Source organism: Catharus ustulatus, chromosome 4 (assembly GCF_009819885.2).
Source record: "Catharus ustulatus isolate bCatUst1 chromosome 4, bCatUst1.pri.v2, whole genome shotgun sequence".
Lineage (NCBI taxonomy): Eukaryota > Metazoa > Chordata > Aves > Passeriformes > Turdidae > Catharus > Catharus ustulatus.
The window spans coordinates 30,964,047-30,987,904 of record NC_046224.1 but is presented as its reverse complement, the minus strand read 5'-3'; the positions used below and the strand labels follow the sequence as shown (position 1 = coordinate 30,987,904).

Below are 23,858 nucleotides of genomic sequence, written 5' to 3'. Positions count from 1 at the left end.
AGGAATTATAAGGAATTAACTGCTTCCTTAATGGATAGTATTCTGAGCACAATTTAAAATTATAATATAATATTATTATGTTTAATTGTTGATTATGCTGAAGGGAATAGGTACAAACAGGTTTTGTCTGCTAGACACACATAGGAGAGTAACATGAGGACAAAGACAAGGGTTGGGTTTTTTTCCTACTTTGAGTTGGAAGAAAAACCAAATTGATGTTAACTTAATTCTAATTCTGCTCTACACAGTGATTTCTAGTACTTCTCATTTAAAAAAAACCAAAACAATTAAACATTTGTTACTTTGTCCTTTGAGGGCTTTTTTTTCCCCGCTCAGACTAAGGTTCTCTTCCTAATGGCTGTTTGGGGACCCATGTGGTAAAAATTAGACTTCTCACTCCTTTAGGCCTGAAAGAGATGAATGAAACCAGCATTTACAGTGCCATCAACCTGTTACAAGAGCTCAGTGTTTATCACACATAACCTGGAAGGTCTCAAATTTAGGCCAAGCTCCATGTCTCTTTGGGTTATCAATGTTTCCTACTTTCTGCAGTGTTCTGTCATATGCAACAGATTTCATTTACCAGTTCTTGATTAAAGTAGTTAACTGCAAGTTTTTTCAACACTTTTTCCCATTTAACCAGTCTGAAAAAACATAATTGTTCATATTTATTATTTGATATTCCGAGTTTACTGTTACCTCTGTGTAATACTTTGTGTTGGAGGTGCTTTCAAAGTAAATAACTCACTTTTCATAAACTCTTGCTTATGAACTTTGTTGAATCCAAGCCAGAATATGCTTTATAGCTGAACAATTTCAAGTAATAGACTCAGAATTCATTTTACATAGCTTTTTGTGTGAACACAGATTTATTCCTGCAAACAAATTTGAAAAGCAGGGAAAAAAAGCAAATATGATTCAGACTGTCTGGATTCTGAATGCAATGTAACTTTTGCAAAAATCCTTAGCAATTTTTTGATGTTTATATTTCTATGTTATAGATGTAAGTTCTAAATATACCAGGAATACTTCTAGAACTACTTGTAAACTATTGAATTCTTAAATGCAAGGAATTTGAACAAATGATCCAGTGCAGTGGCTTTTTTCTGCTGAGAGATGCTTTTTATGTCACTTAGGAAAGTCCATTAATTCCTGAGGGCTCAGTTGTGTCTGGTTAGGCATAGATTGTAGAATTGTGTGGTGATGAGCTTTATTTTCTAAGATAACCACATGGACATAGAGTGCCTCTGGGGCTTAGGTTTGTACAGTCACAAAAACCTTATCTTTCTGAGATAACCACATTGACCTACAATGCCTCTGGCTGTGGAAATGGTGGATTTGAGGACAGGAACTTCAAAAAGGATATCTCAAACCTCATTAATGGTATGAAAAGAAAAAATCATCACAAGACACTCTTTTCCATGTATGCAATAAGATTTCTGACTGCTCTTTCCTCTCTGCCTTCTCTGAAAGATCTAGTCAACAATCAGGTCAAATTTGCATAATTTTGTTTCTAGTGTTAAAAATAAAAAATTAATTTCTATTAAACCAAAGCATATCATAATAAAGAACCCACAGTTCAAGAGACTATGGTGTTTCATTGATAAGAAAAGTATTGCACAGACAAATCACCTGGAGGGTTCATTGTAGATATAAAATTGTTGCTCTCTCATCTTGCACCAACAAGCTTATGGCCCTGACGTTTAATCAGAGCAAGAATGGCATTTATTGAATCTCACATTCACTAAGTCTTGAATTAAGGTGACTTACTTAATAAGGCAAGAAACTTGCAAAATAATTGTGTTTTTACATATTTTCCTTTTATTAGTTTATGTGCTTGTGCTTTCACTGGAAGATGTGCTTGGGGACTTTAACCATAGAGTGACTTTAAAAAAAAAATCTTTCTGTCCCTTTATCATGTATATTTAATATGCTTATTTTATCTGTTTATCTGCGAAGATCAATATAAGACAAACCAAATGCAGGATTTTGTTTAAAAATAAAGAGAATTATTTTTAAACTTATACTATTAATAGCTCAGTATTTTTCCCCTTGAAAGCGTACTTAGAACAGGTATTGTTTATATAAGACCTAAAGCAATTAACAGATGGAGAGCTAGCACTGACTTGAATGCTTACATACAGATAGATTGTACAACATGAAACCTCTGTGCTGTCGAGTGGCTTTGCATATCTGTACTGTGTGACTAAATGTAATGAAATGGTTATAAATTGTCAAGAGTTGGTGGAAGATTTGGTGCACTCACATAACTAATCTGAATGTTCTTGGTAGAAATTAAATTTTATCTAGTATTTTGACTCTACTTTTACTTGTAATAAAGGTGTAGATTACAGTTTGTTGGCATTTACATCCTCAATAATTGTTTTGCATCTCACTATAAAAAACGAGGTTGAATACATGCATAACATATTAGAACTGCCATTAAGCAAATTATTCCAAATTAATGTTTTGCCTCTCTATGCTATACCAAACAAATTTCCCCCAATTAATTTACAATTGATTACTCTATAGTATGTCCCAAGGGAATGCAGAAAGGTCTGTTTATATGTGCCCTGCTATTGTGTTTCTGTAGTTTGATTAAACCAAGCATCACAAGAATCCAAAGGGAAGCATATGCTCATAGCAGTAATGTCTGAGGCACTTTTAGTTTGAATACTTCCCAAAGCCTAAATACAGAATTAGCCTCTATTAGTTTACCCTTCCAATCCAAGAGGACTCTGCCAGATCTGTTCAAAACTTCTAACCTGTTCAGGAGTTGTACATGTGCTCTTGTTTTGCTTGTCAATCTAATGCTATAATTTGCAGTTTTAGCTACATGCCAAAATCCCCATCCCTGATAATCATAGGAAAAAATGTTTCTTTTTTACCTGGGCTTATTTCTTCTGCTAAGATGTTCCTTAGCTTTTGTATTCTTTTCAGGTATATGATGATTTAGAAGAAGTCAGCAGAGATAAGTAAAACAGGCAGAACCACATTTACTGGTTAGAGCTTGTGAAAATAGCTAGCAAGAAGAATATTCAAACATACAAATGCTTATTTAAATTCAAAGACTTTTTAATTTTTGATTATTCTGTTTCAAGTACAAATTTAGAAATATTTTTATCTTAATGGGCAAAATCATGTATTTAGAATGAGGAGTTGGGATGTCACAAAGTATTTTCCTCTGTTCTATTTAAAAAATATTTTCATGTGGAAAAAAAATTACTGGAAAATGGGAAAAAATTCTTAACGTTGACCTATAAACTATAAATTATGAGTCCTGGCTTGGTTCCAGTGCAGACTGCTTGGATAAAGGCCTGTCTCTAGGACCAGGGGCTGTGGCTCTCCAGTAGACACACAGGCTCCTTTCCAGGCTTCAAAAGTGCATGTCAGAGCTTTCCTTAAGACGCGTTCATTAATGGCTAACTTCAGTTGACTCCCGTTTTATCATTCTGCTTATTTTGTATTACTTTGCAAGACATGTCATGAATTATATAGGGCCTAGACATGTAACAAAGAGGTTTGCAATTTGGGGAGGGCGGGCATATAATTAATGAGCAACTGCAAAATCCTTTAATTCTTACTTTGAGCTAAATCTTAGCCTTTAACAGATTATGAGAATTTGAGATCTTCATAATGATTATCATAGAATTATCATAGAATCATAGAATAATTTGGGTTTAAAAGGATGTTAAAGATCGTCTTATTTCCAGCCCCTCCCACCATGGGCAGAGACACCTTCCACTATACAGTTTGCTCAGGTCCCTATTATGCTGTGGAAGATGATTAAAGAAGTTTTGAAAGCTTTACTTATTTGCTAGAGATGTCTACTAGAATTGTAATAAAAAAAAAGAAAGCAGAAAACAACTATCAGGTTGGACAAAGTATACATTTTTCTCCATACAGCTCCTAATCTTTGTTTTTAATTTGCACATAAACCATAAAGAAAATGAGTTTTCAAAGAACATACCATACTTCTTCTTTAATATGCTTTCTTAAAACCTTCAGAAAATACCTGCACAAGCTGACACATGAAGTTGTGGATTCTCTGTGGTGCTGAGAGATCCTATTAGAAGTGCACAATATTATTCTTTTATAGGCTGCTCTGTACCTCAGAAATAAACTGAGTAACATGTGGCAGTTGCTAGGGTAACCAATTTTTGCATTTTGCAGAAAAAGTCCAAGAATAAAACACATGTAAATTGGCAGTGTGGAAAGCAGTATCATATACAGTCTCATGTTCTCAATTTGTTCTTTATGATTTTCCTCTATACTATTTACATAACAATGAATAAGATCTGCTTCATCTCTTACTTTGAATCTCCCATACACTTGTATTTTGCATGGCTATGAAAGGCATTTAAGCTTTCAACTGCTAAGCTTAAACTGGTTTTTGCCCTGTCAAACTATCTAGATTTACTGTCGATAAGATATAGCTGTGGTTGCTGTAAGTGCTGATGATGTTTGCTGTGTGTGATTATCAGGGCATGTAAACAGAAATTAAATTGAATTTTAAAAGTTGTCCTTCACACTTATATATGATTTCCTGTAATTGTTCAAATTATTCAAATTCCATTAAGCATCTATGTTGAATATGAGAGTCTGAGTTAAAAGCCAGCAGGCATTTGGAAAGACAAGATTTTCTTGTTCTCACAAGAGTCCTGTTTAGGACTGAACTGGAATTCTTGTTAAAGCAAACCTTTCTGTTCTTGTTTCAGAAAATGTTTGTTAATAAATTCTCCAAATTACTGTATAATGAGAAATACATCCTTGTTACAAGAAGAAATAATTTTATAATGAATCATTAACATTTTGAGTTATATTCAAATACTTAAACCCAGTGAATGCCAACGAGCAGACTTTGTCTGGCAGATGTAACTGTCATAGATAAACATAGTCTATAATTATTTTGTTGAAATTCTTCTTCTAAAATTTCTTTATTCTTCCTATTTTTGAGTTTAGAGTATTCCAGTGCTAGAACGTTTACTTAGGGAGTTGATATAATACCAGTGATAAATATCTGTAATATAATTTACTTTTTTCAGAACCATTTTTCTTTAAAAACATTATCAAATTATAGCATTTACCCATGCTAAAGAATAAAAATGCAACCTGTCTACATGGGATGGTTCCAATACGAGAAAAGTACTTTAAAGGTCTTCCCAGCCCTCCCTTTAAACTTAGTACTAAGTATATCTCATGACAAGGATTTTATGCACATGCAGAACTAAGGCAATCATATGTTACCCACTGATAAGATTAGAGCAAAGCCCGGAATTTAGTGCTGCAGTTTATTTCTGTCCTGCTTTATACTCCTTGGCTTCCGTGAGGTTACAGGTAGTATGCGTGGTTGTATGGTGTTGTCCTTTGCACATAGCTTTTTTCAAAACTAGGTCTTAAAATGGTGTCAACTTAATCATTTGCAAAAGGGTACTCTAAATTTCAGGCAAAGTCATTTTGACCAAGTCATGTTTCATGGTAGAATATTTTGATAATCTTGATTTTGGAGTAAATAATCTTGATATTGGCGGTAACCATGGAAACTCAGCATAAATAATACCTTCAAACTGATGAGTTTTCTCAGCAGAACCACTTCTCAAGAAACTCACTACAGATTTATAACATGTAAAGAATGATACAGTTTAAGTATATTCACTACATGAGCTAAAATACCACTCTAGGAAGTTAAAGCTGAAGTTTAGCACTTAATATGAAGTGGTTATTATGCTAACTCTAATTCATGATTGCTAATGCTGTATTTTTGAAGCTGTGTATAAAACTGTAGTGTATTCAGTCCCAGATCTGTGGAAAATACTGAACACCTGGCTGAGCAGAAATGCGGAGATTACAAATTAAGATGGTAATGTTTCAGGGAATCGTGCTTCTCTCTTCCTAGAAAATAGTTGCTTTCTGTTAACTGAATAAATATAGTGTGTTATTTTAAAATTTTTAAACAAGCTAGTAGTACATTTAAACAATTTTTAGTGTCCTGCTGGGATTTCACTGAGTTACTCTTCTCTTGGTAGGTAACAGCAAAGCAAATATTGCCTCGTGACCAAATGGTGTTTTATTTCCTTTAGCAGTCCAGCAGACTGTCTGCCTTTTCAGAGTTTTCAACTCGAGACAGCTAGCTCAGAGACCAATTGAACAGTGCCCTTCACCTCTAGTAACATCTAAATTGCTCTCATCTGATGCAGTCATACCAAGACATCTAAGCAGGCTCCGATGACAGTGGTGCTGTATTTCGTTACCCAAGGCAGTGCTGGCAGAGAAGCCTTGAGAGGGTCATCATGGGATAGTCAAGTGGAAGGGACCTAAGGAACTCTTTAGTCCAACCTCCCTCTCAAAGCAAAGTCTGCTCTTATGCCAGACCAGCTTGTGGGAGGTAAAAATCAAACTGGAGCTTGTTACCACTTGTGAATCTTGTTCTTTGATCATTCCATTGAAAATAGATCATGGTACCTTCAATATCGTACTCTGACATGCCAAACAAAATGTATTTTAAAGCAATGCTAATGCAAATTTATTTTTTTATGGAATTGGACATTTTCCTCAGCCCTGAGTATTGATTATTCTTTATTGTTAAAAAAAAAATTTACATTGCAAGTAATGATGGAGTAGATGACTTTAACAGAATTTACTCAGACTTTCTGAAAGTTTGGCTAATGTCTATGTGAGAGATTAAATAGTAGCATAGTGGATTTATGCCACAACTTTTAATATACATACCACTGAGTAGTTGTAAATGGGTAGTCTACAATCTCAACATAATTATTATTGTTTCCCTGCCATATTTGTGTCAGGCACAGATATTGTGTGTTTATTTAAACTTTTTATCATTTTTTCTTAATCTTTAATGTTTTCTGTACTTATTGTTGCTAGGATTGACATAATGGCATACCAACACAAGATGCCTTTTGAAGAACTGATACATAAACCAAATTTAAAACAAAGTAAAGATTACAAATACTTAATCCCCATTCACCTCAGATAAATGAGATTTTTTTGTTTCTTTTTGTGAATTTTTATTAAACCTCAGAGGCTGTCTGAGCAGTAATGAGAATAACATTTAAAACCCAGCAATTTTATGTATTTTCCAACTTTTAAAAGAGAAAAGGAGCTCTTCAGTATGGAGCAGAAGGCCAAGACCTACAAGTGTGCAAGTTTCAGATATGTGGATCTATATACTTTGCTAGAACTGAAATGACCAGAGATCCTAAATGTACTTAGTAGTTTGGGCAATATACGGGTAAGATTTTAAGATTTCAGCATTTAAATCTTTATATGTAATTTTAGGTATCTATTCTAGTTACTGTTCACTGTTAAATGGTACCTGCTGAAGGCAATATTTAAATGCCTAATAAAGACACTTGGGATCTGCATTGCCTTGAGTAGCCTCATTAAAAGGACTCTGTGCACTAATATCCAAGGTGATTGCTTCCTATCAGAGAGAGTGTAGGGTTTGTATAATGTGTGTCCCAACATGCTTATTATCCTTGGGTGGAAATAGGAAATGCAGAAATATTTCTGTGCAGTTCCTCAGATTGACTGGCTCTTCTTTCTGCCCAGAGCTCAGCAGTTTGTCTGCTGCTATTGAAAGACAGAGTACTTTTCCTTATTTTCTGGAGCTTAGAGTTTGGAATCTAACCCTGGAATAGTATGATGAATATCCTTTCTGTCTCTTGTTTTACAATAAAAATAAAATGATTGAAAGTGTGTTTGTCTGACAAAATATTGATGACTGGATAATCTATAGCAAAGCAACATTCAGAAGAATATGTTACCTGAATTATACATGCTGGGTGAAATTGCTATTCAAACAAACATTTCTAGCTTAACAGATCATTATATTTGCAATTACCCCATTTTGTCTTCTTTCACCTCATAAGGATACCTCTGTGAACTGGTATAATCATTATTAATCATTCAATTTCTCTCTTGAGTTTTAGCCTTGTATCGGGCTTACCAGCGAGTAACTGGCCAAACATTAAAATGAAATAGTAAAATTACTGTATTGTGAGAGTGTGATGAAATAGTGGCTCCACAATCTCAGCTATCTTTTCAGAAAGTTAACATGGTGCATCTGGTGTAAAAAAGAAATATATGTTCAGAATGGTGTAATACACGTGATATAGCTAGGATATTTTAGTGTTATACTTAGGAGGATAACCTAAGTAACTATGTTTTGTTATAAAGTGATATTAAATAGGAGTTGTGCAGATAATGTCCCTCAAGCTACAGTGGTAATGAAACACCACTTGACTGTAATTATATTTTTCATACCGAAAGGCGCTTTTTTATTTGTTTAGAATTTGACAAGAGAAAATACTGTACTTCATAACCTGATTGAATTGTTTCAGAACATCCTTTTGCAGTGCAGAGGGAGGAAGAATTTTTATAGCACGGCCTAATTTCTGTATGGAACACACAAAAGAGAGCAGTTTAGTATTATACAGCGGGTTTGAAGATGTTGTTACACAGAAAGGATTTTTTTCTGGAATACTCATCTCCCATGTGAATCCTGACCAGAGTGGGCTCTCCTGTCTCTCAGTTCCTTCCACATCATGCAACATGGAGTCAGCTGAGGCGGGGAGCTCAGCAGGTAATTCTGCACTTTGGTGGAAACACTGCACTCCACTGCACTGCACTTGGGTGAATTAGCTCGCTGTTAAGTGTCATCTGCAAAAATTGCTGATGCTTGACATGACCTCTAGAGAAAGCTTCTTTCCAGAGGGGAGATGAAGTTCAGTGACTTGAGAGAACTTGGCAACAGGAATGACCTTGGGGTGAAGAAACTAATATCTCTCTCTAATCTTTCTATTTATAGCTACCATGACACTAGCTAAAATCTTTGAGAGGTTTCTGTTTTCACGTAAAAATTATTCCTGTCAAGACGAAATATTTTATTAGGTCTTTAGGTACTGAATGAATCACATAAATATGATATAAATAGTGGCACATATGTATCTGTTTTCAGCAGAGATATGCTATTGTTGTAAAGTAGGAGACATTTGTATTTATCCTTATTCAGGGAATGAATAATCCCATAATTGTACTTATTTAAATGCCTCCCAAATCTGGTATATATTTCTCATTCTATTTCAAATAAGAATGACTTTTTTGTCTTAGCACCATGACCAAACCAGAGAACTCAGTTTCTTTTAACCTCTCAGCACCACACTAGGACAGCCCTGATGTCTGACCATCATGTTGCCTTTTTAAAGACACTTTGGGAGTCGCCTTTTCTTATCCAAGATGATAGTATAATAGAATGCTTCAGCATAGAGTACTCTGTCGATTTAGAAAAATGTCTCAATGCACAACTTTGCTCTTCATTGTGTGTTCTACTACACCACGTTTTTTTATTATTCCATAATTTATTAAATAGGTAATTTCTGATATTTTCTGATCCCTAGACATATAACTGTATAAAAAATATTTTTTCTTCTTTTTTTTATACTAGTAACTGGATGCGCAGGGATTTTTGGTACAGCTGAACTTAAGATTTGTACCTTTTTATGCCAAATGTTCAGGAGAATTTAAAGTATTTCCTGGCAGACTGGTTGCTATTTGCATAACAAGAAGTGTCTATTAAAAGACTCTTGGGGTAATACTAATAATCAGTAGACATTTTGAAAAAATATTCCCTGTAGCATTTTATTCTGCTTTGAAGTGTTTACCTCTAAATACAGATGCTTATTCAGGAAAGAGAAAAGCTAAATGATTTCTTTTGTGCCAGTGTTGTCAAAAAGTATTTCCCAGTTTGACTGAGACTCTGGGAGCTGGGAGCACAAATGAAGCAAAAATTCTTTTCTACTCTAATACAGAGGTCAGTAGAGTTAAACTACCATGGGCAGATATTTTAATGAATTGCAGACATACAACAATTGAATAGAAATAATGTGAATACAGAGATCTTATTTCTTATTTCCTTTGAATTAGACCACTGCCGCTTATGGTCAGGCTGAAAGAGAGTTGAGATAAATCTTCTGTGAAAAAGAAATATTTCTAAATGAAGGGTAATGGTTTGAAGGATATACTGTATAAATTTGTGTTTATAAAATGAAAATTCCCCTTCATTTTAATGTCTGCATTTGGTTTTGCTTTGAAGAGAAGCAAGCAGTTTGGAGAATGCTAGGGGTGAGAGCATGCCCATAGCTTGTATTATAGTTGATGTTCCGTGTGTAAAGAATATAAAATCCTTTTGGGAGAGGGTAATTGGATCAAGCAAAATTGTGAAAATAGTTTGTATTTGGCCCTCATCAAAATACTCTTTCTCACAAGGTGTAACATTAACTACTCCACAAAGAACTCAATGTGAAATAATCTTATTGACATCCATATTGGATCTTTCTCTGGTGCAGATGTGTTTAGCTGCATGTGCTGAGCTAATAAACATTTATCAGTTCAGTTGAGTTAAGGATATGAATTTATTGAGGAAAAATTGATGAAATAATTTATTATAGATTTTGTGTATATCGCTGAAGGTCATACTGTTTATTTAAATAAGTTCTTATGAACTACACCATTTCACAATAACAGCTTTTAAGAGTTTGTGGACTGGTCAGTTGAATAAATAAAAGGCACAGTAATTCCTTTTTACAGTTACATTACAGTTTTAATGAGAAACATTGATTTTTCTCTTAATACTAATGTGTTTAATGACCTTTCTAATGACATCTGTCACTACTGTTTCTTCTCAAATTGTACTGGCATTTTCTTTCAATGAAGCAAAGCATTTTAATTGCTTGTTGTGTTATTAGAAAGAGAATTAGTACTCTTTTAAAGTAGTATGAAGGCTTGTAGAAGGCATATGCTGTTAAAAAAATAATTAGAAGCTGTCAGATTTCTGATCTTCAGAAACATTTTAGAAACTGTCCATTCCTTTGTCTTCAGAAAATAGTTCTTGAGTGCTACATGTGAAACTGGTTTTTCATTGTCAGTTTTTGGTACTTAATATCAAGTAGAGTCTGTGGAATTTGACATGGAAGAGTATGCTAAGGTAGTTCCTGACAATGTCTCTCTCAAGAGCGGAGTCCCTTCCATTTTTAATGGTACTATCTGAAAAGAAGATAGGTGAATTAACTGAAACATTAATGTACCATGAACCACTAAACCCATCTATATATAGTTCCAAAAAGGTATCATTTTTCTCTGTGTGGTGACTTTTCTTTAAATTGTAGATAGAGCTTGTCTTGAAAAACTTTTGTTTTCTACTACTTCAATTGTTTTAATTCTCTAAAACTTGGCTATTAAGTACCAATCTAACTTTAGTCAAGAGTGATTGTCAGCAAGCAGCAAAGCTTGTGTTTAGCTTGTAATTATTAATATAATAAAGGTTATGGGTGAGAATCAAAGAAAGTGACTCCAACACTCCTACAGCGTTTGGTCTCTCTTGCAAACACACAGTTTGCAAGACTCAGTGTCACTTAGTGACAAGGGACAAAGGATTACAAGTGAAAAGCAGGATGTGAGTATCTTCATAAGCTGCTCAATCTTGATCAGGTAACAAAGATTATACATTCTAGTTTTGCCTGCATTACGTTGCTTGGTTGATCTGGTCTAATTGAGGTGCAAAAATGAAGTACTCACCCACTTGAGGGTACTCCAAGCAGGCATGCTCTGATGTCATGCTCAGAGCTGCCACCCTACAAGGCGGGATTTGGGGTTACCATAACAACATCAGCCCGTCGTTGGCTGACACTACAACATTATTTCAGGAGCTTTGAGGGAGTATTAGCCAAAATACAGTCACCATGCATTTTGCCTGCTTTGCTGGTTAGGAATGTCTATGCTGTGTAGAGATGCTTCATCTACGGCGTATGTTCTCTGTACATGTATGATTGAAATGCCCACCTTTTTCTGAAGCTCTTTGCCTGATCTAGATAGTATTTTGAAGTAGCACGTAGCACATTAGAGTGCATGTGGCAAAACCCAACATGCATTTGTGTAAAGTTACTCATATTTACTTATTTTCTACATTAAAAATGAATAGGGATAAACATTCAGAAAAGCTGTGCGGCTATCAAGGCATGTAGAAAAAGTTTCCTCTAAGTAGTCCTTTGCACACAGCATGAAGAGATCAGAATCAGGTTTTCTCTACTTATTTTATAGCACACTTTGTAAAATCCAAACCAAGACCTAGAAATGCTTGTTTTAACAAGTAAAATGCACGTGCAACGTGAATGAAAACAGGATATTTAATTAATTAGACCAAATATTTTTTTCATAAAATAAGTCAGCTTTCTTTAAACAGGTTTCACAGACCACCTAAAATAGAGGAAGCAAGCTTGCCAATAGCAGGAGCTAATGCTTCAATACCTTTCATTTTGTACTGTGAAAAGAAAACCTCTTCTACAGCTCATTCATTTTCCAGAGGGAATGTCGAATGCTGTGGCATATTGTCAGAGCTGCTTTATTGTCACCATTTACAAAGGTCACCTGAATTAATTGACTTCTTACCATACATATTGTTAAGCTACCCATTTCCTGACATTTTTGGAAAGGTGACAGACTTAAAGCCAGTGGCTATCTGTTGATGGTTCTTTCACAGTGTTTGTTTTTCAGAACACAATTACAAATTGCAAGCAAATAATTATATTGGTGCAAAGAACCAGAATCTTTATGATGTTCTCTTGAGTTCATAGGAGTGAGGGGGCTGAAGGGAGAAAAATGGGTAGGAGAAATAATCAAAATACTGAGGTATTTTTAATATAGCTGTAGTACTCTAAAAAGCAAACAAAAGCATACGGGAAGATGCAGATGGTATTTTTTTTTCCCCTCTCAGGCATGCATTAGAGGGCTAACCTGTCTTTTTCATGGTGTAAAGTAAAATCTATCTCTGTCTTTCACTGATGCATGAATCACAGATCCATGCTGATGCACTTTAACAAATCTGTTTTCATCTAAAAGGATACTGAGGTACTCTGATACTGCATGGAAGAAATTACATACGCATGCATAAGCACAAGTACAACTGTAGTGCTAGCCTGGAATTTTAAGTTGATGAAATTGTTTGAATAGAAAATCACTGATATTTTTCTAGTCCCCAGCATTTGCTGCCTTCCCCCTGTGTTGGGCTCTCTTTCTCATCAGCAGTGCTGGGCAAAAACTCCAGCTAGACATGTGAAAACAAAGACATGGAAAGCAAAGACAAACAGTTCTGAGCCTTGCTATACTAAAACAGGCAAAGCTTTTATAGGGATGGATTTAAACACTCTCCTTCCATGTAAATAGAGGCACCATGCTGAGATCCTGTTAATTACCAAAGAAGATTAGAACTCTTCTGCTTAATGTGATCCTTTTCACCTAACGTGTCAGTTCCAGCTGCATCAGTAATCAGACATTCACACTGTCCCTTCTGACTGGAAAGGGGATGTTTTTAAGCGAAATCATTTGCCACAATCCTTAAGATGTAGCCTGGCAGAAATTCAATAACTGTTTGTGATATGGTCATTCAGGCTCATTGCTCAGTGGTTTTTAGGTCTTGACATAAACATCATTTCCCTTAATCCTAGCACTGGAGAGAAGAAAGGAGGCTGTCCTGTATCATGTTTTATTGGTTTCAAAACATAGAGCAAGTGTTTAATTTGATACTGCCTTTGAAACATCAGTGGAAACATTCTCCTTTTATATTTTTTTATCCTTTGACGTTCTTTCAAGCTAACAAATGAACAAATCTGATACTATTGCAAGCATATTTCGATTGTCTCTGGCATAAAAAGCATATTGCATTTGCATTTCTGTTCAGAAAGTTAAATGTGAAAATACACTAATAAAATAACTTTACAGAAAGAAGAAAGGGGAAAGAGTCTAGAAGTTAAGATAAAAGTCGGGGTAAAATTGAAAATAAAGAGGAACTTACCCTATATTAAGAGTAGTTTCAGAGCTGGAGGAGTTCTTGCATCTCAGTAATTTTGAATCCTTAGTTCAGGTAGCGACATACTTGTATTAAAGCCAGAGTCTGTGTAGATGAGCACACGTATGGATGGGTGTGAGTCGGTGTGCATGCGTGTGTCTCACCGTCTATAATACAAAGATGTATCTATGGATATCCTACCACACGAGCGATGCTCTGTGCTGCCAGCTGAGATCCCTTGCGTTTGCCAGGCGCTGTTGCTCCCTGGCTGGCTGAGGCTCGCAATCCAGCGGAGAGGGAAAGAGGCGGGGGGGAGAGAGAGAGAGACAGAGAGACAGAGAGCTATGCTGGCTATCTGCTCGTCTTTCTGCTGGTTTCCATGGTGGCTGGCGGAGCCGGCCGGGCCGTGGGTGCCGCGGTGCGGTGCTGGCGGCCGCGCTGTCCCCGGGGAGCGGCGGGGCCGCGCCGTGCGGGGCTCTGGGTGCGCGCCCGCGGTGCCCGCTCCGCCGCTCGGGCACGGCGCGCCAGCCGTGCGCGCTCCCCCGGACCCCTCGCGTTCCTGCGAGATGCAGGCTCGCTTGCTGTCTGTGCACAACACACTGGGAGGTCCCAGTTTTCTCCCCACACCTCCCTTTTTTTTTTTTTTTTTTTTTTTTTTTTTTTTTTTAAGGGCTGTTATCTGTACTCAAAACAACTTATTAGACATCACTCAAGTTGTGCAAAGGCTTCTGTAGTTCAGAGGATACTGAAGGATGGAAGCATTCAGGAAAAATGTGTTGTACGTTACCCTCAGTTATGGTGCCTTTTTTTTTTTTAAGCTTAAGACAGGAAAAGATTTTACATATTCTTCCTCTTCCAAATTTTGTCAAATATTACATTTTACTACATGTGTCTATCAGTAGAAAGTAAGAGAAATGATACATCTTCCTGAGACATAAAATTTCAGAATTAACTGTGAAAGGGGTTAGTTAAATAATAAGTCAGTTTCTCTCAATCTCTCTTTACTAGAGTCTGTCTTTTATGGCCATTCATTTGTATAAACAATAAGATACCCAGATTTTTCCCTCCTTTCTTTCTTCTTTCTCCCTTTATGCCATGCTCTTTGCTGAATGATTGATTTTTTTCCCTATTTATTCTGTGTACATGTCCAAAGGGCATACAAACTATGAAGGTTTTAAGAACTGTAGAATAATTAATGATTATCATCATCCCTTCTCCTAGATATACAAAACAATAAATGAGATAGACGTTGTTAGAAAAAGAGTTTTTTAATAATATATATTATTTATATAAAATAACTTACTTTATAATAGGAGATGATTAATAATGAAGTGCAAAAAATTGGTTATCAACAGGTCTAAAAGTAGAAAATGTTGTGTCTCTTGTGTGAATTCAGTTCCACGGCCCTGAGCAAGTGAGGCCACCCTCTAGTGGACTGAAGTGAGATGTGGTTCTCATTTCACTCTCATCTGCTTTGAAGGAAGGCTCATGATCTTGTCTAATAAAAGTATGAAAACTTTCTTAAGATTAGTAAATGGTGTGAATTCGTGTACTTTTTGCAACAGCAATAGCACCAAACTTTTGCAATAAAATGGTTGTTATTTTCTGAATACTCTTAATTCACTTTGAGTGAGATCTTGGACTGCATTATTTTTACTTTCATTTGGTAAAATCAGTTATTATGGAAAATGAATTCAACTAATGCCACCATTCTGAATAAATTTCAGGTTGTTATAATTGGTTAGGACAAATTTTGCAAAAATACTCCTGTTAGACTCACAGGTACTTATATTGTGCCTCTATTAAAACAGTCTTTCTTCTGCCTCAAATTTTAGAATACTGCACTTAAGATAACTACAGTGAAAAATGTGTTAAATTTTTTCAGAGATGTGTGCTGTTCATTTTCCACTTATCCAACTGAGTGGGACTGTTTCATAGATGAAATAATAGCATTTAAGTGACTGATTAAATGCAAATAGGTGAGATACTCTAGGCCAGGGAAAGGCCAAGTGGTCTCTTCATTTTCTCTCATCCTTTTTAATGGATATTCATTTTTTGCCTAATGTGAGTTAAAGAATTGCAACAAAAAAGTTGCAACTGACTCATCTTTAGTTACCTTCCCAGTCTTCTTGCCTGAGGTTGGGACAGGGAAAACTGAGATCAGAAAGATGTCACATGATGTTTCTGTAGCCTCAGGTCTCATTGGTGAAACCTTGTTTTTCCTTTGCCCCCATGAGATGGCTCTTGGAGCCTCTGATATATGTAATGTCCGCCAGTATGAGCTGCAAGTCCAAGCCATTTCAAATTTTCAAGCCAACCTATAAGCTTTCCCTGCTGCACAGCATAATGTCCCATGTTGGATGGGGTAATGTTCAGGGTGTTTTAAGTAAGCACAACCCAAAGTCCAAAGAGTAGGACATCTTGCCATTGTAGCTCCCACAAAAATAATGGAAATCCTTCCTGATCTCAGCCCTCTCCTACCTCTCCCCCTCAAATGATATTAACCTGTGCTGCAGGGATGGTATTTTGGGTGGAGTAAGACACAAGAAAATTTCAAAAAATTTGGAGAAAGCTGAAAATGTTCTTTCAAAGACAAATAAAAACTGCTATATCTCACCCAGTGGAGAAACAGATGATCTGGAGAAAGGTAAATAGATTGGGACTAGCATTGCCCTATGTGAAATCTTTCTTGGGTTTTGCCCCTAGCCTCCTCATGAGCTCACTGTCATTCATTCAAAATCTGGCTTTCTAATTAACATGGGAATCATGCAAAAACATATTCAGTTATTTGACATGTGAAATTAAGATTAGAGAAGTGCTTCATTTTGGTTGATTGGTGTGGACTGTGTAATTAGAGGGCTGGATAATTAAATCAACTAAAGTATACTTGCATAAAGAAAGTGAGTTCTTATGATAGACTATATGTGCAATTAAAGTACTTCTTTGATAGGCATACATTTACATATTTGTTAAAATGTTATTAAATCATACTTAAATTCTTTTTCATGAAAAAAGGTGAAGTAATTGAATTTTATGGCTTAGGTAATGCTAAAAGAATATATTTTTTTCAAACTATCTGCAGGAGAAAAGCATCATTTATAACCAAAATAATTATGATTAATAAAGTTCATTGTTATTTTTCTGCTGATTTCACTATGATGGTTGGAGGTTTTAAAATAACAATGTAATCTATTTTATGAAAATCATATATATAGCTTAATAGGTTACAGGATAGAAGAAATTCTCTGAGACTGATAGAGAGATAATGAAATTAATGCAGACTAACTCCAGCAATTTATTTAGCATACTTTTTATCTGATTACTGAGTGCACATTAAATAAACTAAGTAATTATTTGTTTGTAATGGACAATAAACACAATCCATAAACCCCTTAGTTATTAAAATACAATGATTCTATGTTTACATTTTTTCAGAGTTGGAAGATGATTTCAAACCTTTTTCCCCTTTTTCTTTAAGTAGAAAGGCAGAACATCCTTGGGCCTCCATATTCTTTTTTGTGGTTCAGGATTAACCATGGCCATTTCTGGTGTTTTCAGTCTGTGCGAACACAGCTCTGTTTAAAATACAGCGAGTGTAGTTAAAAACTGTAATAAATGCTATGCAGTTACGGTAAAAATCCCACAACTATTTGATTTAAATTCTAAGATGACACACTTTATATCAAAAATTGGTAGTTAAAATTTTTTCAAGTGTGTATCCATAAAGATTATGTCCATATGTGAAAGAGACGACGGCACTTTTGGAGCAGCTTTATCACTCATGACTAGATGTGCTCCTATCCTGGTTCCTGAGCCACCATGACTACAAGAAGGAGGCTCAGTGGTGGCTTTTCTCACTTTCTTCTTGTAGCTCACAGAGTAAAAAAAGTACTGGTGTTTATTTGACAGATTAATTCTCACCAGTTCTGCAAAGCACACCCTTTTTGTACCTTCCATGTGGGAAGGTATTCCTTTCTGAGTGAAGGTCAGTTACAAAGAAATCTGTGTCGTGGTGTCATCAGTTAATTTATGAATTGACTTATTGTTTATACCCAGTTGTCATTGTGTGATTTGCCTAGAAGAGAGAAAAAAGAGCTACCACGTCATGTAACCCTGATCTACCAGCATTTTCAGTACAATATCATCAACCTGACATTGTCATGTGCAATTTTTAGGTGTTCTGGCAGGACTATTGACGTTTTCCTAAAAGGGCTAAACTCCCATACAGACTAATTTTTATTAATATGTATCTTTCTGAAATTCTGTCATTTTTGCAGTGATAAACAAAAGCAACATTTATGACTCTTGTTCTTTTTCTTTTTTTGAAGATGAAAGGCTTGTTGCCAACAATGAATTCAAATTTCTAGAGTTGCACTTCGTAATGGAAAATGCTGTATCAGATTACTTAACCTGCTATGAAATTTCTTTTATCAGATCTGAGAGGTAGTGTTGATACAATAGAGCAAAAGCAGATGGAAACAAATCTGTAAAGAATTTCACATAAGGAAAAATTCACATATACACAAAGCCTCAGTTACTTCATTAAATGCTATGTAGGTAGTAGGTGCTATATGACTTGGCAAAATCTGGAACTGCATAGTAAAGAGCCTTATAGTACAGACAAATTCAGTCATGTGTAATGGGGTTGAGTGAAAGTAGGGGTGAGGAGCTGATCTTGGTGATCAAGGAGGTATTTCCTGTTCCAGAAAACTTGCCTATTCATGTAGCAACTGCTTTCTGTGAAACAAAAAGTATGAGATCACAGGCAAAAGCTGTAGTCTCTTTCCTCATTACAGGTCCCAAAATCATAGTCAGCCTTTTGACTTGGTTGAGGTCTGAAAAATCTTAACAAGTTTTATCCCTGCTGGGTCCAACACGGGGTGATATCTGAATTCTTCTAATTTTCATCCTTGACCCTATTTTAATAGGCAAGATTCCCTGGCATACCATTATCTGCAGAAGGCTGGAAGTGAGTCACGCATAGCAACCACAACCTTGCTATGTCACATGGGTTTCTTAATGAAGACTGAGTGGTGAAAAGCAGCTAGAGAATCTTTATATGCAGCTGGATAAGGCAGATGAATTGTCTGTAAAGCAATTTTCAAGCTCAGTGTATATGTTAAAAAATTTATTTCATCTCAGTAAGTTAATGTCTTAGTTACGGTGACATCTCAGGTTTTGTAGCCTTTGTTAGTTGGATATAACTTACTAGGATCTTCTCTGTGGTGGATCTTTAAGATTGAGATACTCTTGTTGATTTCTTAGAGATCTACTTGTTTGTGATCCTTGTTTGGAGGATCCAGAATGTGCATGGAATATAGCAGTTAGTGTCATAGCTCTTGGAGCTAATCTATATCTAAGGCTGATGAAGAAAATAATGGCAGTAATGATTTGAATGCAAGGTCTAGAATTTCCATCCTGGTGTCAATTTGTTGTAATTGGGTAGCAATAGGTCTTGAAGTTTCTGTCCTTATAGAGAAACCATTTTGCATTTCTTTGCTTATATCTATTTGCCTTTCTATGGAACATTAACTGATATTTTTATCTGAAACAGGTGTGTTCTTTTTCTGTTTACACTGTGTGGTGTGGAAAATAGTATGTGATCAGTGAAAGGAAACCTCCCTCTCCCAATAATTATTTTATTTTAAATTTAGCCACCTTCCCTGATAATGCCACATTTGTGGCAATAAATGCCATATATATAGAGTGTGTTTCTCAAGGACGGAACTTCCAACTTGAATTTCTTAACTTTTCATTGAAACTAAATAAATTATTCTTCTTTAATTTTATTGTTGTTTAATATTAAAATGGATGGATAGCAATAGAAATTCTAAATTATCTGCTTTTCATAACTATTTGCACAAGAGCTATATTGGTGATTTAGAAAACTTTAGAGTCACTAAGCTAAATATTAGAACTAGAATGTCATTTTGCTTTTAGATGCTTTTACTCTGAGACTGAGAGAAGTATCAGTTATTTTCCCATGCCATCAGTAGCATGAATTTGTCCTGGTGATAACAAGAAACAGCACAGGTAAGTGCAGTGTGTGTTCAGAATAAGGTTAACTATTACTTTAAATAAAGTACACTAAACTATTGGAGTGTAATGGGTACCTAAGTGAAGTCCTTAGTAGTTTAGTTATACAATTTCATTTTTTTTCAACTTGCAGATCTAGAAAATTAATTAAAAGGTCCCTGGAACATACTGATTAAAATACATACAGCCATACTGATTAAAATCTAAACAGTGTAACTAGGAATGCAGTAAATGTCTTCCCTCTCATCTCTAGTTTCACTGACAAAACCTGTACACATTAAATATTTTATTTCAATGTAAAGCTATCTTTCAATCAATAGACTGGGGGTAGAAAAGATCATGTACACCATGACTTACTGGAGGAGGAGTTGTTTCAGAGGCTTTCACATAGTTTCCATTACTAAGGAAACCACTTATTTTGTCTGTGCATGTTTTGAATAGATCTCTCATTTGAAGTCTGGTGCTCAGACAGACACAGGATTGCATTATAGCACTGAGAAAGAAGCAAGGGAAACAAAAGAGGCATAAAACCACTCCATCTTTAAAGAATGTAGCATATTGTATTACATGCTTATGAAAGCGTACATATCTACATATATTTGAGAGATGTATCTATATATGTATGCATTTTGATTATTTTACTCCTACAAAAAGCAACGTGAAAATATTAATAAATTAGGCAGGAAAGCAGATCTTGTTACTTCCTGCACTTTTCATGCCTCTATTGTAAAGACATTTGAAAATTCTGGTGTACCATAGGTAGCAGCAAAAATGAATCCTGATTTTAATTTCCCGAAACAAAGCGTAGTATGAGATCAAAAAAGAAAGAAATCCCTATCCGTGGTTATGGATAAAACAAGGCTGCAAGAATGGCTCTGCATTGAACAGTTATCAAACCTTTGCTTGGAAAGTGAGTCTGTTTTTGGTAAAATTCTTGGTGAAGTGTGAGACCTGACTGCAAATACACACCCAACCATACTTACACGTTATAGTTGAGCCAGCACGTTTTCCCCACATGAATATCACATATATTCTATGCTGACCAAATTCTTGTATTAACAAACAATTAAATTAAGAATCCCTCTATTACCAATTAGATAAGCTCAGCTGATATGCTCAGAAACTAAAAGGTTGCCTTAGTACAGCCAGATAAAACCGGTTTGATATGTTTAAAGTGTAAGTATTTCAATAACTTGGAACTGATTTCAAAGTATCCTCAAAGATGAGACTTGTTTGCAAATAATCTCAAAGTGTCAGAGAAATGTAGAAATCCAGAAGATTACCGGAGATCTGTAGGGAAATGAAGTTTCTGGCTAATAAATATTCTTATTCATCATGTTCTACTACATGAATTAGTTTGTCACGTAATTTTTTTGCCAAAGAGGGTAGAAAACTGAAGACAAAGATGAAAATTCCCATTTTTAATGGCTACTAGGCCCTCAGCTCTGTAGGGTCATGTGACAGCAAACCTGTACTATAGAAAATAAATTTCCCTTATGTTTTATATGTGTTAATGCCAATTTATTTTGAAATTAATGAACTTAAGTCATCAGTTATTTCTGTCTGCTATGTATAATGAATAATTATTTGTAATATATGCTGCATAGTTCACAAGCCATTTTGGGTGACAAAAGTTTACTTTTAAAGCTAATTTGCCTCAAAGGGATTTATGTGTGTGTTTGTGTGCACAATTTATAAGCAGCCTGTCCCTATAGATTTTTTGCTGTAACTCCTTGACTGTTAAATGCATGGGAAAATGACGTGTCCTGTGGTAAAGCTGACATGTCCTTCCCTTGACTTACTTGAATACTTTTGGGTGAAGCAAAATAAATTAAATTACATAGAGATATCAGAACACATTTGTCTTGGCTGAGAAATGTCAATTTTTAATATGTCAGAATATTTGTGTTATTTCAGTATAGTGGCTATGTTTACTTTCTACTGTTGAATTGTAAGAATTCACGAAATGTCTCAAGGAACACTAAAAGCATTGCTATTCATTATCCCTTAATTTATGTCTGCAGCAAGAAATAAGATCTTCAGTGTTTGGTAATACTGACCATTTCCTTTATGGTGTAACTGGTGTGTTTCCAAGAGAGTGCATTGAACCTCTAACTCCCATCAGTATTGTCATAAAAGAGACGAAATCAGTATTTTTTTATAAAATAACAGGGATTGGTACTTTCAGAGAAAGCTAGCATTTTTTTTTTGTTACACAAATATCACCTTGTGAGGACCAGGACCATTTGATACTGAGAAATAATTAAGAGTTATAATTTAATTGAGAATTCTAATTACCAGAGAAGAGAGACTAATATTTTGTAGAAATTTAACTGTCTGGTAATTGTGTAAAAGTATCATATAAAATTCACTAGAAAATATAAATTATTGTTTAGTGCCAAGTAAATCTTTCAATGACATCACTGTGACGAGAAGGCAAAGGAGAGGTTGAATGGGAGGAGGATGGTTTTCCCACAATAAGTAGCTCAGAGGAACATAGGAGTATCATTCAAAAAGGCTCCTTGAACTTCAGTAATAGGTATGGGATTACATTTTAAGTAGTTGACAATGGAAGGTCATTTGGAACCAATAAAATGTAATTCTGCTTTACATTGTGGGTTTATTAGAAATAACTGAGAGGGAGGACATATCTTTGTATTACTGGTTTACCAAGAGGTAAGAGACAGGGTGGTACAGCTGTGAAAAAAGCAAATATATCTGAGGATTCACCAGGATTGTTGTTCAAAATTGTTCCAGAAGCAGTAAGGAACTGGCCACTTCACTTGGAGTAATTAATTCAGTTATGATTTTATTCTCCTTGAAAATCATATTCATTCAAAGTGGAACACATGCAATTAAACACTATTCGGGTGACAGCAGAGCCCACATTACAGAGGGGTTTAAAAAAACCTTGTCTTGTGTAGTGTAGGAAAGTCAGGGAGAAAATAAGATTCCTGCTGATAAATACATCCTGCTGGCACATAATGAGGAAAAGGTAGAAGAAGAACAAAATTTGTGTGTGACTGTGATTAAATTTAAATCTGGTTTTTCCTCCCCCCCTGTGAGTCATCACATCCTGGGAAAAATTTCCAGTGGAAATAGTTTAGATAGAAAATCAAAGCAAGAGCAATCCAAACCAACCAGGACTTGGGTGAAATAAATCACTAGCGAAAAAAAGCCCTGCTTCAAAGATACTGATTGGCATATTTATAAAAGAGGTATGTTTACAAATAGCTGACTTTATGCCTACAGAACAAGAAGCTAAACGTCACATTTTTTGGAAGATCTTTCCAGTCGTTTTTTGCTTATCAAAGATTAAGCCTACTTATCAGATTTCTATATAAATCCAATCCTTATCTGTGCATTCTAAAATCTATTAAAGTCTCTTTGATAATTTTGAATTTTTTTGACAATGGGAATTTCTAACTCTTCAACTGGTGGGAATACTCATTTTTCAATGTTAAAACAGCTTTTCTCAATAGTTACCTAGATAAGTATAAATGAAGTAAATATGAGTTTAGATTTTAGGTTTAATTGCAATTATAAAGTAGTGGTTTACCTATGTCTGCTGGAAAATAGTTCAATGACACTACAGAAAGTTCAGAAGAAAAATAGGAAATTAATATCCATATTGAAGTCTTTTATTTCCATTTTTCTAGATAGTTCTGTAAGCAATAATCCTTTTGATAATACTCTCTAACACAAATATTCAGGCCTTAGATTTTATCCAAAATTTTGTTCCATTCTACCACTTTGATCACTAAGTAGAAGCCTCACTCAGCTGGTCAAGTACTGTCATTGGTTTCTTCCTCTGGTTTGTGGGGGTTTTTTTGTTGTTGTTTTTTTGGTTTTTTTTGGTTAGGGTTTTTGTTTGCTACAAGTCCAGCTACAAGGAAGGAGCAAAAAAGCCTTAAATTCACAAAAAAATAATGTAAGCCTAACTATTTTGTATGCAAAATCCCAA

The 23,858-nt window shown here is 35.2% G+C and overlaps 2 protein-coding genes across 4 annotated transcripts in view; one reads left to right on the top strand and one right to left on the bottom strand.

Annotated features, from left to right (window-relative positions):
* Window positions 1-14,305, bottom strand: part of LRRN3 (leucine rich repeat neuronal 3) — a 33,238-nt gene extending 18,933 nt beyond the window's left edge. The window contains exon 1 of the mRNA XM_033057714.1: window positions 13,865-14,305. The gene's annotated coding sequence lies outside the window, so the exon portion shown is untranslated. The remainder of the gene's footprint in view (window positions 1-13,864) is intronic.
* The window catches only part of IMMP2L (inner mitochondrial membrane peptidase subunit 2), a 431,600-nt gene that overhangs the window by 183,899 nt on the left and 223,843 nt on the right, over window positions 1-23,858 (top strand). The gene's annotated exons all lie outside the window — the stretch shown is intronic.